Source organism: Lepisosteus oculatus, chromosome 12 (assembly GCF_040954835.1).
Source record: "Lepisosteus oculatus isolate fLepOcu1 chromosome 12, fLepOcu1.hap2, whole genome shotgun sequence".
NCBI classification, from domain to species: Eukaryota; Metazoa; Chordata; class Actinopteri; order Semionotiformes; family Lepisosteidae; genus Lepisosteus; species Lepisosteus oculatus.
In genome coordinates, this window is record NC_090707.1 from 29427961 (window position 1) to 29443836 (window position 15876).

Genomic DNA, 15876 nt, shown 5'->3' on the forward strand with positions numbered 1-15876 from the left:
GCTCCTAAATATAACAGAAGCCATACACCACCATACCTGACTCTAAATAAGGAACATGAGGGAAACATATGTTTTCAGCACACTAATGGTCTGCACTTGGTTGGATGGAGTCGTTGCAACCTTACCATTGCTGCAAATATATCCACCTCTACCTTCCAAATTCCAGGATGGGATCGGCACACCCCACAATTCGGTATAAGCTTCTTATTTTCAGAGGCATGGAGAGCGCCAAACGGAACATATTTCATTTGTGGAAAACGAGCCTACCCATGGTTGCCAGCCCAGTGGTCTGGCTCATGTTATTTAGGATATGTGGTTCCTCATATCCGTGTTCAAACCCACAGCCGCTTCGGACCTAACCACAGACCACAAAGAAAATTGGCTGATTGAGAATATTATTTAGGTATAATATTTCCACAAGCCGGCATGAACTTTCTGAGTCGAGAGTTAATTCAAATGGCCTCGACTTTAGAAGAATTAGCAAATTTTACCTCATCTAGTCTGAAGGCTGTTAATGATGAGATGGTAGCCCTCAGAACAGTGGCCATGCAGAACCGACTAGCTTTAGATTATGTACTGGCGGCCCAAGGAGGAACTTGTGCAGTAATTGGCACTGAATGCTGCACATATATTCCTGATAATTCTGAGCACATCTCAGATCTGGCCCAACACATTTACAATGAGGGACAGAAATATCAGGACTATTATACTGAAAATTGGGGAATTGGGTTTTGGGTAAAGTCTGTGTTTGGGGCCTGGGGTGGAACCTTTTTACAGTGTTTATTTGTAGGAATAGTATTGTTTATATGTATAATTGTAATCATCACGTGCACAAAAACATGTATCACATCTTGCTTTAACCGTGGAATGTACAATGTCATGGCAATACATACCTGTTCGCCAAGAAAGGAAAGATCTGCCCTGACATTGTATGTATAAAAATAGGCTACACTGATGTATGCCATATTTTATAAGGGGGAATGAAGAAAGATGCGAAGACGGGGGTTTGAATTTAATCCTTTCTGTAGGGGGTTTAGACTTCTAAGTCACAAGCTGGGGTTTATGGCAGGAAAGGGGGTTAACTGATAAGGATTGCAGATGCAAGCTAGGAACCCCCCTGGGTGTAATCTTAAACTGACCATTTGTCCAGAACATCGTAAATTGGCCAAATACCATGAACCCCCCTCTTTACCATCAGACCGAGTGACGTCAGAAACGGAGAAGAAGACACTATATAACCCAAAAGTTTGTAACAGTACGGGGAACAATACTTCGGTTTTGTTGTTTCTTGCGGGAAACAAGACTTCGGCTTTATTGTTCCTTGCATGCAATAATCTCATCTGTTTTACTTCAATTCGGGATCAAGAACCTTATTTCTTCTGTTACAACACCATCAAAAGAAGTGTATGGTTTTGTGTTCCTACAATGGCTACTAACTAGATCTTTGAAGCTCATAATGTACAGTTTCCATCATCACAATTTTTGGAGCTCTACAGATGCAGTAATAGAATGCTGTACTACAGTGCATGGTGTGTCAGGCGATATACTGCAGTAAGTGCCAGGGCGTGATGAACTGCTCCATGCCAGAGTGTTTTTTTTTAATGATCTGATGCAAGACTGCTCTACTCTTTAGAACGTTCAGGTGGTGCAGTAAATCATTAAAGTATCACAGCTGCATCTGGTTGTCAGCAATAGTTCAATGGTACAATAGTTCAATTGTACAATATTAAATGTTTATTAACTTTAGCTTTTTTGTGCTAATCAAATTGTATAGTGTGCACAAAAAATACTAAATACAATGATTCCACACAACTCTAAATAAAATACTGTAATTAGGCACAGAACAAGTTTACAGCACAGTACAATAATAAATGCTGACCATGACTTTAGAAGCTTAAATTACCTTACACTCAATTTAAACACAAGCTGTCTTTAGCCCTCTAAGCTGGTTCATACAGAAATGTAGAGAACCAGGCTCAGAACACACAGCTTCATTAGCGAAAACATATGCAGGACAACTGGAGAAGACGTTTTACAGTGGATGGATTTTTAGAAACATCCCATCAGTGACATCACTGAAGTCAACTCTTAGGTAACTGTCATGTGGATAGTTTCACAAGAATCAGACAAAGGTTTAAGCAGAATTATTATTTTTTAATTAGATACAGTAAACAGAATTATTAGTAATTGTGTATAAATAGTGTAATGCTGCGGTCAGGTGGAAGATAAATAGATTGAAGGGAGAAAAAGGGTCAACTTGCGATTCAGACTTTCAGGTGGTTTAACAAAAGGGCAAATGAGATTATGTAGCTGGATGGATAAAGTCTGATGGAAGGCTCACACCCGGCTTCAGAAGAGACAGGAGCATCTGGAGCAGTGCAGATAGATGACAGTGAAGAGATCTAGAATTGGACATGACTGCAGGATGAGCAGAACCAAAGGGGGCACAAGACCGGGTCTGCACCAGATTGCCAGGTAATCAGGGGAGGACTAGAACCAGATGTCGAGCTGTACTAAACCGCCAGTGAGCAAGATATGAAAAATAGATCTCTCAGGTTAAACAAAGTGTAGCTGAGAGCAGCTCAATAATTGGGCCCCAACCAATGGTGCAGCGTGGGCTTAAATATGGTGCTGATCATGATTAACAAGCAGCATGTGGATGGGAGAGTCTGCTGAATCTGGTGAGTGTGGCACCTGGCAGGGTTGAGCTCCTTATTGAAATGCAAAAGGTCTCTGAGGACATCAAGGGCTGAGAGCTCAAATCTGTCCAGTCATAATAAATAGTCATTAGAAAACAGATAATTATATATTATCAAAAATAGATGTAGTAGCTTTAAAAACATATTGGCAAATAAAAAAGTCCAAACGAAAAAAGAGGACAGATTAAAATAAGTTTTGACTAGTACTTTGAATGAGTTTGTCTTTTATGTACTGTAAATTGCAATGTAAGTGATACAAGGGTGCACTGTATAAAGAGTTTTTCTTTAATCAAAGAAAGGTTGAATCCAATACTGACAAAAGATACATAATTGTAACCTATTTTGAGTTTGTGGTATTATGCGTTATACACATGTAGCCACTGTACGCAGTATTTCTTCCAAATACAGTAAAAGCCATGCAGTGTGTTGTGGTATGTAACTCACTGGCCAAAGATGATCAATAGGTGACACTTCTGGTGCATTAGTGAAATGATTGCTTCATTTAATCTCTCTACTTTGCAGGTTTAAATTCACTTAATATGGAATATTAATATAGAATTTTACAACTAAATTGACATTTTGGTAGCTGAGCATAAAAATAACACGTGTGTAACATCTCTGAACATCATAAAAGATTAATTTAGGAATATAATACATAATACATATTACACATGGCTGGTAGTGGTAGCTAAAAATCACACACCACTGTATTCCACTTTCTTCATAAATATGTTATACATTAGTCTTGGTCACTTACTGTGGCTATTTTGAAAACTATAATGTTTTAACCTTTTTATGAATACTTGCTATCATTATTGCAATAAAATAACTTTTTTGAATCTACTTAATAGGGAATATTAATATGAAATACTAAATAAATTAATAACAATATTAATTTAAGGATCTAAATGTTATATATTAATATAGCTGGAAGTATTACCGTAATCTTTATAAACATCTGCACCAATTTATTTGACTCATTCATTACTGATTACTTTGGAAACATTTTTACTAGTCCGTTTCAGCTACAGATGCAGCCATTCAAAATGCACAGTACAAGTCTGTATCGCACGCAACTGCCCACAGGCCACTGCGGCGTACTGTGGTACATGATTGCCTGGCCAAAATGACTGACAGGGGCATTCATGGTGCATTGGCCTTTAGTGAAAAGATTTAATCATTTAATCTCTTTACTGTGCACGTTTTCATCTGCTTAGTATTGAATATTTACATGAAATTTTACAACTAATGGGAAATTTTAGTAGCTGAGCATAAAAAGAAGAGGAGCATAACACATCTGAAGCTCATAAACGATATTGATTTAGGAACATAAACATATTATGTAAACTGTATATTGCTGGTATTGGTAGTTTAAATAAAAAATACACACAAGTATCCCACCTTCTTCCTAAACATTTTAAACATCAAAGTCTTGCATTCGGTTACATACTGTGGTTGTTTTGGAAAAGTTTTTACGTGCTTCTTCTGACTGTATTAATTTTATATTCTTTGTGAAAAGTGATAATGTTTTAACCTTTTCTGATCGTTATTGGAGTAAACAAAAGCATACTTTTAGAATTTGATTAATAGGAAATAATAGTACTGTAACTCAAACAGTTGTATAAGACTTTCTATGGATATGTGTACGTCTGTTTCACTGCTTTTCACATGACAGCGTCTGTGGCATAATGGCTTAAGTGACTGACTTATAAGCCTGAGGTCTGGCGTTCAAACCCAGCTACTGCCATGAGTCCTCTTTTAACAAATAAACATTTCTTTGAAAAACTAAAATAGCAAATATTATGGACACTATATTGACACTTTTTAGATTTCTAAATATCACAACATCTTCGAAGTTAAGTCATTTATTAATAATAATGAATAATTTAAAACTACTAATGATATTATTACTGACAATAAATATTATCAACACTATATTGTCATTACAAACATGTATGCCATACGGGGTACGTGTTACTGAAGCAAAACGTTTAGCCTTTGTCACTAATGTAACCACTAAATAAAAACAAAAATATTGAAATCCCTATGTTACAAACTGTATATGGCTGGTATTGTTACTTTAAAGAAAAAATACACACTAGTATTCCACTTTCTCCCTAAACATTTTCTGCATCAAAGTCTAATGTGTTTTTTTCAGAAACGTTTTTATGTGGTCCTTCTGACCATATTAAATTTAATATGTGAATTTAATAATTGCCAGCAAAGTGACGTCACCGCCTTTCCCTCTGAATAGCTAGTGTAGCAAGGACCTCAGCTGTCGGGCAGAGGAGAGATCTCCCTTTATATCTTCAGATTTAAAAGCTTATTAATTATATCTTCAATGTTGCATTAACATTGGAATGTTCTTCCAAGTGTAAAAAAGGGCGATACTCAACGTGTCTCGATGTATTGTTATCTCAATCACCTGCTAATTCCTTTTTACACCACGGGATGACAGGAGAATGTGTTTTGCGTATACAAAATTAAAGTGTTCAAAATGAATTATTAAAAAGTAAAAAAAAACGTACAGCTTATACAAATATTCTAAGATGATCACAAAGAAGTGTATTGCATGTCTAATGGTCTAACCCTATTTTGATTAAAATTGCAAATGCGTTTTTAATTAAATGCCTTTATTGATTCACAATCCGACGACAGATGGTGCATAATTGCACATCAATCAGAACCCCGAGTTTCTCCAAGTGTCAGAAAAAATAATTAGCTCACTGATACGTTTATGGATGAACACTGAGATCCGCTCCCTGCTCAAAGCCCGTGATGCAGCCTTCAAATCTGGTAATGAGGAAGAACTGAGAGGGGCTAGGAAAGAATTAAGAGCTGGCATAAAATCTGCCAAGAAACAGTACAAATCCCAGATAGAACACCACTAGAACACCAACACTAACCCACGACGCATGTGGCAAGACATAAATACAATCCAAGCTACAAGAGCAAAACAAGCCCTGTAAACACTACTGACCCCTCTCTTCCAAACAAGCTTAACACCTTCTACGCACGCTTCGAAGCTCAAAACCCTGAACCAACCACCTGGACCACTGACTCCCCTACCACCCCACACTATCCAAGCTAGATGTGTGGAAATCACTAAGTAGAGTGAACACACATAAAGCTGCTGGACCTGATGGTATCTGAGGCCTGGTACTCAGAACATATGCCTGGCAGATAGCTGATGTCTGTACCGACATCTTCAACATGTCCTTGGCCCAGGCCACTGTACCTTGCTGCTTCAAGACGACCACAATCGTGCCAGTACCGAAAAAATCAGCCCCCACATGCCTAAATGACTACTGCCCTATTGCACTCACCCCCATCATAATGAAGTGCTTTGAAAAACTACTTATTCCGCACATTAAAGCCAGCATTCCAAAAACACTGGATCCTCTCCAGTTTGCCTATCACACAAACCGCTCCACAGAGGATGCAATCTCTATAGCTTTACACACCACATTAGCCCACCTGGATAAAAGGAACACCTATACAAGAATACTTTTCATTGACTTTAGCTCAGCACTTAACACCATCATACCCATAAAACTTTCTACCAAACTCAGGGCTCTAGGTTTAGATACAACCATCTGCACCTGGATCCTAGACTTCCTCACCAGCAGACCCCAGACTGTCAGGATTGGCAACCTCACCTCCAACATACTCACCCTTAAAACCGGAGCCCCTCAAGGCTGTGTGCTCAGCTCACTGCTTTACTCCCTGTTCACCCACGACTGTACTGCTAAGTTCAGCACAAACACCATCACCAAGTATGCTGACGATACCACAGTCATGGGCCTGATCACTGACAACGATGAGACTGCCTACAGGGAGGAGATAAAACAACTCGCAGACTGGTGCCGAACCAACAACCTATGTCTCAACATCAGCAAAACCAAAGAGCTGATTGTTGACTTCAGAAGACAAAGAAAAGTTCACTCCCCCATCTACATAGAAGGGTCTGCGGTGGAGATGGTAAATTCCTAGGCGTTCACATCTCTAAGGACCTTACATGGACACTGAACACCTCCAGTCTCATCAAGAAGGCACAACAGCGGCTGTACAGATGCAGCCATTCAAAATGCGCGGGCGATACCGAATTATTTTCCGGGACGCTGTACGCAGTCTACCGCGAGTTACCAGTAAATACCACGAGTTACCGGTAAATACCGCTAGTTACCGTAAATTCTCCTATAATACCGCAAGCAAAATAATAGTATCCGGAATTTCCGCAAGGTGGAGCTAATATAGCTCAACCTCTCATGTTTGAGCTGTCGCCATCAAAGTCTTTAACGAAGATATTACTAATAGTATTAATAATGAATGACCTTGGACAAGCTGTAAGTGTAAACTCAAAGTATTGCCCTGGTCCACATTCTTTTTTTCATTGACGGTCTTTGTAAAAGTAACACCACAGCATTTCGCAATCAGGCATTTTTTTCCAATCATACAAAGTACAGTAATCTTTGAGAAACTCCAATTCACCATGCCTTTCACATGCTCATAAAAGAGATTGATTTAGGAACATAAACATATTACCGTATGCAAACTGTACTGTATACAGTATGCATATGTATATTTAATGTCTTAACTGTGCCCGTTTAAGTATTGAATATTTATATGGAATTTTACCACTGAAGGGAAATCTTAGTGCCTGAGCATAAAAAGAATAGGAGCATACTGCAACGCGTGTGAAGGCCATAAACGATATTAATTTTGGAACATAAACATACAGTATATGGCTGGTCTCGGTACTTTAAAGAAAACATACACGAAACATGGTTTCATTATGACCAGAATCGGTCTTGAGATATTTTTAACTTGATTTACAGTATTTGAGAGGTATGTCTTGACACCGATACTACGTAAATACTGCTCACGTATATGTTTCTAGGTTTATATTATGCATTTCATACGGTCAAATTAGTTTTGAGCAACTGATAAGAAGCGCGAAACGGTATGCCCAGGGCGTTTTAGTTTTCGTTTTGTTTTAATGCAGTGCTTTAACTATATCGCCGTGGATTGATTAGAGATATCAAGTACATACAAGTCATTTTTTAAATGTTGTAGTTCGTCTTGTAAAAATGTTACGAGTACATCATCTGTCAACAATTACACAGGTTCTGTTTCCATATTGCGGATTTTGGTTACGTAATATTATTTTCTAATTTCACGTTGTGAATATATGATTTGGGCAAACAGAGCCGCAAAGAAGTACATTATGGGTTGTTGTTTTTTTTTGCAGTTTTATCTAGAGCGTGTTTAAATATATGTGTTTAAAGGCGATATACTGTATAAAAGCGCTGATTCTTATGGAATGTGTTCCGCCAGGGATTCAAAAAATTTATTTTTTTTAATTGCGTACCTAAGGAAAATTGCAGTATAACTTTGTTCATGCACAAACAGTGGCATGTTACATTATTAATTTGGGTGTCTCCTCTTGCCAGAAAGCTCTAAATTGCATTTTGAGTGCGTTTTTTGACTTTGTCTATATTGCAACCCATAAGTAAAACTGATACAGTTTAGACTTACTGTATTTTAAACTGTATTACAGCAGCACATTGGACAATGCAACATAAATTGCAAAAATGCACTTGGAATCTGTCCAAGCCCTACTACGAAAATTATTTAAACCGCGACACTTATCATTCATCTTTAAATAAACTTTATTTTATATAGCGTTTTAAGCTAATAGGTAATTAGATTGCTCATAAACCTAATTGCTTTTTCTACATAAACACAGCGTGATTGCTCTCTGAAAATGCTTTTTCTTTATATTTAGGCTCAGATTTCAACTATAGATCGTATTATTATAAACTTTCTTGGAAAAATGTATTTTATGTAAACCATGTTGGCTATTAATTCATTTAGGGCTAGAATACATTCATTGTCTTCCAATCGAGTCGAGTTGACATGGGAAGCTTGCCACGCCCGGACTGTTACACCAATGCATTAGCATGTTAAAGTGATTTCATTGAGGAGCCTAGCTTTCTTAACTAGTAAGTACTGTACTTCCTACTTTGAAAATACCTGTGAAACCGGTTTAATTCGTCACAGCCAGCACTCCCGCAGAGAGGGGGGTTGTACTCGTTAATGTCCGATGACATACAAGTGGAAAGATTACAGATTTTAATCGTCTTTTTTCTGAACCAGGGAAAATCTGATCATGTTTCTCTATAACAAAAAACTTTTATACTAAAGAATATTACTTAGTAATATTAATCATCATATTACTACCAAAAAAGTCGCCCCAACAACAAAGACATGATTTCATCATAACACCCTGCCAAGTGGCGAGATATGATTCCTTTGTTGTTTTTGCATAAAGGTTTAAACGATTTTTATGGTTTGGTTAATAATGCAGTTTGTAAGTCCATATTTACCAAACAAATGATAGCTGGAAAGCCTGCTGTTAGCGAGGGCAAACCTGATGTTGAAAGAAGTTGTTACTCTACAAAACCTTATTCGTTTAAAGCAACAGGTGGGGTCATCTGCCTTTGGGAAATATCATCCGGCAAAGGATATTTTATTCTTAAATTCAGGTTTGGGACCTTGTTAGGACAAATAGGGACTTTGTTAATTTGTTTGTCACACAAATCATTATCTTCAAGTATTAAGTGCACAGTACAGGGTTCATGTTCTGTCACGACCACCAGCCAGCTGAGATCAACACGTAAGCGAGCCAATCAGCACCAGCAGCGGATTACTACTAACAAGCGCCGCCGCACGAGTTAACACACCTGCAATTGCTCTACCGTGCGGCACGCCGGGTTATTTATACCATTCGTACCTGATTCCCGTTGCTCGGTATTGAGTTCTCTACTTGTTGCTCAGCCTAGCGTTCTTACCCCTCTTTTGCCTTCCTGGAATTCTGCCTGCACCTTTTGCCTTCGGACTTCGGATCTCGTCTCGCCCCTTGGATTGTTTGCTATCATTGCCTGTTTTGGATTTGACCCTGTAGCTCTCTTTTCGACTACGATTCTGTCTCACGTTTTGGATTGTTCGCCACCAGTGCCTTTACCGGATCTCGACTTACCTTCGCCTTCGGACTACGACTCAGCTCCTGGATTTGCTCGGTACGTTTACTTACCTCCCTGCGACTCCTGCATCTGCATCGGATCCTTTTCACCTCTACAGAGCAGCGTTACATGTTCTGCTGTCATGGTGGTCTGAAAATGATTTATTTTTGTATATTACCTCTCTTCTCAGTACAACATATAGTTCTGGCTGTATGGAAGGTTTTGTGTTATCCTGAGGTATGCCAGACAATAAACATATAGACAACTCTTTTTATGTTTCAGCAGGTTGTTTTGAGTGTGCCCTGGGCATACCGTTTCCCGCTTCTTATCAGTTGCTCAAAACTAATTTGACCGTATGAAATGCATAATATAAACCTAGAAACATATACGTGAGCAGTATTTACGTAGTATCGGTGTCAATACATACCTCTCAAATACTGTAAATCAAGTTAAAAATATCTCAAGACCGATTCTGGTCATAATGAAACCATGTTCCGTGTATGTTTTCTTTAAAGTACCAAGACCAGCCATATACTGTATGTTTATGTTCCAAAATTAATATCGTTTATCGCCTTCACACGCGTTACAGTATGCTCCTATTCTTTATATGCTCAGCTACTAAGATTTCCCTTCAGTGGTTAAATTCCATATGAATATTCAATACTACAACGGGCACAGTAAAGATGTTTACTGTAAATCTTTCTACGACAGACCAACGGGCCCCTGTCTGTCAACCAATCACGTACCGCGGTACCGCGCTACCGCGCTTCATCTTGCGTCAAAATGCGCGACGCCGTAGCCAATTACCTCTGGTAGGTGTCTGTACCGCGCACTTTGAATGGCTGCATCTGTACTTCCTGAGAAGGCTGAAGAAAATACACCTACACCCACTGATCCTCACCAACTTCTATAGATGTACGGTGGAGAGCATACTGACCAGCTGCATCACAGTCTGGTACGGCAACTGCACCGCATCCGACCGTAAGGCACTACAGCGGGTGATCAAAACTGCCCAACACATCATCGGCAGTGCCTTACCATACATCCAGGAAATATACAACACCAGGAGTCTGAAAAAAGCCACCAAAATGATGTCTGACCCCACTCCCCAGTCATAACTTATTTATTCCCCTACCATCTGGCAGAAGGTTCCAGTCACTCCAGTCGCACACAACTAGACTCCAAAATAGCTTCTTCCCCAGAGCTGTCAAGTTGCTGATGCCCCCACTCCCTTCCACCTTATTATGATCTCTCCTAACATCCTCCTGTACCCACAACCACTGTACTCCTACACCACCACACACACATGTAAGCCAAAATTGTACTGTCCCCTCGATAGCCCAGTAAAATTGTAACAGGCATAATTATATTTAATATTTATTAATTAACCATAGTACTTTTAACCATACTATTTTTTTTGCACTGTTCCAAGAATTACCTTGCACTGTTTTTGTCCTGTTAAATTTTCTCTGTTTGAGGAATTTTGCACAGTTTTGATTACTTGAATACATGTTATTTATGTTATGTTATTACATGTTACTGTTATTGCTATTGTGTCCTATTTATATACTGCACCTGAGTGACTAATGAGAAACACTTTTCATTATACTATGCACCTGTGTAAGTTTAATGACAATAAAGTTGAATTGAATTGAATTGAATGTAGGGGTTGTGAAAATTTTCACAAGTCGTGCTCTAGTTTGAAGGCTTTCTGTGTTTCCCTTGCGAAGATATGGACATAAGAATATTCATGCGTGGTAAAAAAATGGCATACAAGTGACAAAGTGAAGGCTGTGAAAACATACACAATGTACTTTATACACAAAGCAAGTGTTCTCACAACTCTAGGAGGTTTCGTGTAAACGCTACAGGCGTGCCAAAAACGTTTTAGAACTTCGAGCTAACTTTACCCTGTTATTTAACGATTGTATGAAAAATAAATCTAAATGGTGAGAAAGCTATGCTTAAAGTTAAGTGAGATACTTAGAAGACAAAGATAAAGATTTACGTTGCATTGCCAGATTGTGAATCAATTAAGGCATTTAATTAAACACGCGTTAGCGATTTAAATCAAACTGGAGGTAATGGGGACTCTCTTATTATTTCTCTCTTATTATCAAAACTCATTCAATTGTGGTTCTTTTGGAAACATTTTGACATGTTCCTTGTAACTACACTGCTGTCGATGTTCTAGCAATAGACAAAATGAAACGCTTGGCGTTTGTAATGTAGAGATTTCTAAATGTCTTTTTCAAGTGGTTTAATTAGTGACAAAGGCTAAACTGGCCTGCCTGCCACACACACGCCTAAGGACGGTGACGTTACTGCCTTGCATATGAATCCTTTCATATGGAAACATTTTGACACCGCGCTTAACAATCTTAAGGAAGAACACAACACAAGCCTGTTAGCCTGGTTGTTGTCTAAGAAATCACGCCCAAGAAAGTGAAGTAGCATTAACTAGCAAAGGTGTTTTGCAGACGTAGGCATAGTACGTTATTCAGGCTTTATGAACTATAATAATTAATAACCCTAATTAATCGAATCCCAGGTGTGAGTTCATAAAGTCTGAATTAAGTTCTATGCCTACGTCTGTGAAACACCTGATCATCTGCTCTAAAGATTTCAGTGTATTGTGTATATTCTAATCGCAGTGGGGATAGGGTGTGTGGGGACAGGTTTAGGCTGAAATCGAATTAGGATCTGTATTCTTTACACCTGAAACATTTTCTTTGAAAGCATTTTCTTCCCTGTTTAGCTGATTTAGTGATGCCTATGCATGCTTACACAGCTCCCTAGGTGAATTATCATACTTGACTGAGAAAGCTTTAAAGACTTAACATTTTTATTATCAACAAATTTAAAATATGACAATTGGGCAAACAATTTTTTAAATTTTTAAAAAATAAATTAAGAAAGAGAGAGGCTGTGAAAATTTTCACTAGTCGAGGTCTATAAAATGTGTTTTGTGATATTTAGAAATACCAACAAATTCAATATAGTGTCGATAATATTTGAAATTATTCGTTGTTATTAATAAAGGACTTAACTTCGAACATGTTGTGATATTTAGAAATATAAAAAAATGTCAATATAGTGTCCATAATATTTGCTATTTTAGTTTTTCAAAGAAATGTTTATTTGTTAAAAGAAAACTCATGCCGACTGCAGGGCATAAGGCAGACGCTTAAGCCATCATGCTACAGACACAGTCACATAGAGAGCAGTGAAACAGCCTTACACATATCAATAGAAAGTCTTATACTACTGTTTGTGCTACAGTACATGAATATAATTATATAGTTATTAATTTCTTTAGATACGCAATTCCATATTATATTCCCTGTTCATCTAATTCTAAAAGTATGTTTTTGTTTACTCCGATAACGAGCATATTTGCAGAAAAGGTTAAAATGATCAATTTTCACAAAGTATATAAACGTACAGTAATATGGTCAGAAGGAGCACGTAAAAATGTTTCCGAAATAACCACATGTAAGACTTTGATGCTTAAAATATTAAGGGAGAAATGGAAAACTGGTGTGTATTTTTTATTTAAACTACCAATACCAGCAATATAAAGTTTACATAATATGTTTATGTTCCTAAATTAATATCGTTTATGACCTCCAGATGCGTTATGCTCCTCTTTTTTTATGCTCAGTTACTAAAATTTCCCATTTGTTGTAAAATTCCATATAAATATTCAATACTAAGCGTATTCAAATGTGCACAGTAAAGAGATTAAATGATTAAATCTTTTCACTACCAACCAATGCACCACGTGTACCCCTGTCAGTCATTTTGGCCAGCCAATCACGTACCGGGGTACGGCGCGGTGGTTTGTGCGTAGTTCCGTGCGGTACAGGTTTGTACTGCGAACTTTGAATGGCTGCATCTGTAGGTTGTGTACTTTTGTCCAACTGAGCAATCTTGCTTTTATAAAATATACCAACTTTTTAATGTTTAATGATTAACATGCTGTAATACACTGTTTAAAATTAAAAGTCTAAAGAGCATACAACTTAAATTCTTAATTGGATAAAGATTGTCCCTCAGCAGTGATCAGGATTCTAAACCGGGTGTTTTCTGGTGACAGCTCAAATGCTGTATATGAGAGGTTAAGCTTTCTTAGCTCCACCTGACGGTTTTACAAGGTGATTCCAGATACTATTAACATAATCTAATTTGCATATGGTAAAATGCGGTATGACGTGATATGATGCGTTATGATGTGACACGCCCAACATGTTGTACTGCAGTGTACCTTGTTTGTTTTGAATGGCTGCATCTGTATGTTTCTGAGCAGATTTTTGGCACAGTGGATCTGGTGTGTGTATCATGCTAAAAGTCTGTGTTTGATTCCCGATCACATAACAAGTTTTACTTTTATCAAATAATTACTCCTTTTTAAAAAATTAAAAAAAAAACATTTTTTTAAAAATAGATTTTCTTAACGTGGATGTAAACCTGAAATGTGCGCTCTATAATAATCAATTATTTTAAAACATCTAAAAAAAGAATCACTCTGACTTGGAATGTATATAGCAAACACTGTACTAAACTGCCACTTGTGCACAGTGTTCTACATAAAAGTCTATGAGTATTCCATTGTCCATTACCACTATAAGGACATTAAACGTTTTGCCAAAATTTCTTTAGTTACACGATTCCATATTAATATTCTCTTGTATCTGGTATTGAGTCAGTATAACACCTTTTTTACAATAACTGCAAGTGTTCTTATTATATATTCTTCAAAAAATGATAAAACATTATAGCTTTTTATGAAGTAAACTTTATATAGATAGAACAAGCACATCGAAACTTTTCCAAAGTAAACACACAAGTTACCGAGTTAAAGACTTTGATGCATAAAATCTTTAGGGAAGTGGTGGAATACTGTGTGTACTTTTTTATATTTACCTACCTCTACCATCTACTCTATGTACATTAGGTATATATTACATATGAGACTGTATGGCTTTAAAGCCATTACAGTACAGTATGTGAAAACTATATTTTCCCAATCAAAATATTAAATGAAATTATCTTATTACTCATTGCTGAAATTTCCATTAAGGCACAATATAGATTATCTCAATGCAGATGTAAGATTGAAAGAAGCACATTAATTCACAACAAGCAACAGCATAATAATGTAGTGTGCTCTCTGAAGGAACCAGTTCTGTAGGGTTTGGGCATTTACGGGGACAATTGTTAATTGTAGCCGTAAATCACAAAATTGATTCTTTTGATGGTTTTAGAATCCGATATAACTCAAACAACGCGCACACACAGGTACTAATACACGAGGATACATTAATTAATACATAGAATATGCATATAAACCTAACAGATCTTATCGAGAGGGTTATCAGAATACAAAAGATATATATTCAGTCAGTTACAAAGAGTTACATATATCAAGAGGACATACGTTCAGTATATCATTCATTTAGATCGTTTCGTAAATGCACTTGGTTATAACTTCTACATTGGATACTCAAAACAAGTTCATAACTCTTAGGAATTAAATTGATATCAACTGGTTGGGATAACAATTAGAATTAACAATTAGAATTAGAATACTCTGGGGATTCAGATCTCCTGCGGACTCTCTGGCTCCGTGCCAGGCTGTGCTGTGCGGCTTGCGACGGTGCGCTGCTGATGCTCACTGACCGGCTAGTTAGTGTTGGCTTTAACTAGCACAGTTTGTGCACAGGAGAAAAGATGACTGTGAGTCCCAGCAAGTCAGGAAGAGGACCGGTTCGTTCCTGATGAAGCGCTAGTTCTGAATAGTGATTCAGCTGTCCACAGTTCTGACCTGTCCACGAGGCTTGCTGCTGATGCTAACCTTGGGTGGATCCTCTGGTTACTCTCTGGCAACCTCCACTCTAGACTCTTAGAACAAAATAAAGTTCTGGCACTCGGACACAATGACCGTTCCGTGGTGGTCCGGGCTGAGTCTCAGGATGGTCAGGAGGCGCGCTGCGAGAATGTCCTGCCCTTGGGAGCCTTCTGCTCCTGGGCCGTCCTGTCCGGGAATTCTCCTTTGAATTCCCTTTAGAATTGTCAGAAAAAGTCCACTACAGGCTCTCTGTGTTGCCTGTTTTTACCTGGAGGAACTTCAGCTCGTTCATTGGCTGAAA